Source organism: Ixodes scapularis, unplaced genomic scaffold (assembly GCF_016920785.2).
Source record: "Ixodes scapularis isolate PalLabHiFi unplaced genomic scaffold, ASM1692078v2 PGA_scaffold1__304_contigs__length_218370807, whole genome shotgun sequence".
NCBI lineage: Eukaryota > Metazoa > Arthropoda > Arachnida > Ixodida > Ixodidae > Ixodes > Ixodes scapularis.
Window position 1 is genome coordinate 216,557,708 of NW_024609846.1, and position 2,048 is coordinate 216,559,755.

General features: G+C 47.7%; 1 pseudogene; it reads right to left on the reverse strand.

The window, feature by feature from the left end:
• Nucleotides 1–507: 507 nt before the first annotated feature.
• Nucleotides 508–1,643, reverse strand: LOC121045687 (annotated as a pseudogene).
• Between the last annotated feature and the right edge of the window lie 405 nt (nt 1,644–2,048).

Genomic DNA, 2,048 nt, shown 5'->3' on the forward strand with positions numbered 1-2,048 from the left:
CAAGATATCATTGAAGATTTGCAAGGCAAGCTTTACGTTCTACCCTTCAATATTTTACGGGTAAAGGGATTTTCTCGATAGCCCAAAGCCATATTTCAACAGCTGGTCACATTCTTTGCTGTGAAGGTCACTGATTGTCGAAAATGACGCTGTTTGCATGCGCTCTGACTGTGCCGCATTTGTTTGCATCTCAGGGAAGTAGAAGCAAACTTGGTCAGTCGTCTGGTTGATCCAGTTGTTTCGTATGCATTTTAGTATGTGTACCGGGTCTATAACGAAGAACAGCGGCCTTACAGGGTCTGATGGGTGTTGATACACAATACTGTTAGAAACGGGCGATTCGAAGTAGGACATTACTTTTCTGTTCACAGAGTTGTTGTCACTCACGACGCACACAACGCGGTACCCAATCTTTTCCAGCCCACAAATCACATCTTTCAGCCTCTTGTACAGGAACTCCGCGTCTAGTCTGTGCACTGGCACGATGTGCGCAACTTCTTTGAATTTTCACTTCAGGCTGCCCACCATGAAAACGAGCGCACAGTTTGCAGCTTCATTTGAGCTAAGCGCAGCTCCGGTAATATTTCCCCCTTTGTATTCAAAGTAAAGTTTGATGTGTATTTCGTCTACCATTACTGTGACGAAGCGCTGGTCATCTTTGAGGTCAGAAATTCTTCTCGCCATGTAATTGAGGAATGCTTCGCTCTGATGCTCTTGTTGAGGGCTCATGCCATAAGAGGAGCATACCGATCTGATCGTCATGGGATGCGGCAAAGTGACGCTTCGATGGCTGCGTATTTAAGCGTACGCATAAGGCGATATGGTGAAAAGAATGCAACAGAACACCATGAAATATGAAGAGTAGCGTCTGCGCTGTTTTTTCGCTTGGAACAAGCTTACTTGCTCTCGCAGAAATCTAATGGAGTCAGCGTCGTCTTCTGCGTGGGACGTGGACAACTGATCCAGCAGTAGGCAAATTGCCTCGGAAATTTCCTTGACTGAGTTGAAAATCAGGTCCCCGTCCCACTTCTTGATGCCTTGGAACAGTTCTACTATACCCTTCTTACTGTCAGCAATTTCTAGAACGACCAGATTTGCACCTAACGTTTTTACCGCCATTTTCATGACATGTAGCGTCACCTCATGTCTCCTTTTATGCAGACAGAGTACTTCAGCCACGGGGCCTCACCGTCGACGATGTGGATAATAACAAGCCTTTCGTCCTTTTCTATTATGTTACAAAACTTCATCTCCTTGCTCCGCAAGTGTCCGATTAGTTCTCCTAAAGAATGGACTTTGTCCTCTTCATGTGCCCTGTTAAACATCTCCTCGGACTCCGCGATAACTTTTTGCATAGCAGCATGCTCCATGCGCGCCCGCTTGGAGTCGGGATCTTCTCTTCTTGTGGCTTCCCTAGACAGGTAGGTCGGGCAGCTAGGGAACTTCAACGGTACAGCGTCAGGGCGAAGACGGACATGGAATAAGGGCACTGTGATGGTGCGGCCAGTGCTTTCATCGGTATGCGATGCTTCTCGGATGATGTCCTCATGTCCGAAGTGAAGTTCGCATACGTAGAAAGGAATTTTGCGTCCAATGAACAAACCCTTGGGTATTTGACTTAAAGTGCGGATTGCGAGCCACATTTATACGAATGTATACATATATTAAATTTCCATTTGCCATGGAACAATAAATTCTCTACGAAAAAGAAAGCTTACCCTTGAATTCTCGGTGCCGGATTGGTCTTCCCGCGGCACAGCGCGTATCCATGCGTCCCTCAGTGTTTGATCCTTTCGTAACTTGAACACGTGCACTTTGGTGTCCACGGTGTAGTTTCCGCGGCATCGCGGCACACAGCACTTGCACGGAATCTCACCGTCGCTCTTTTCACAGCGACGCGCAAAACATGAGAAATTCGACAGAACAAATACGCACGTCGAAAAAGACACTCGGAGGCAGGCCGATTCTGCGGGGGACTGGTAGAGCTCACTGTTCAGCCGCACCTGCAATGGGGCGACATGCCTGGATAGGTCCGGACCCGTTGAGCC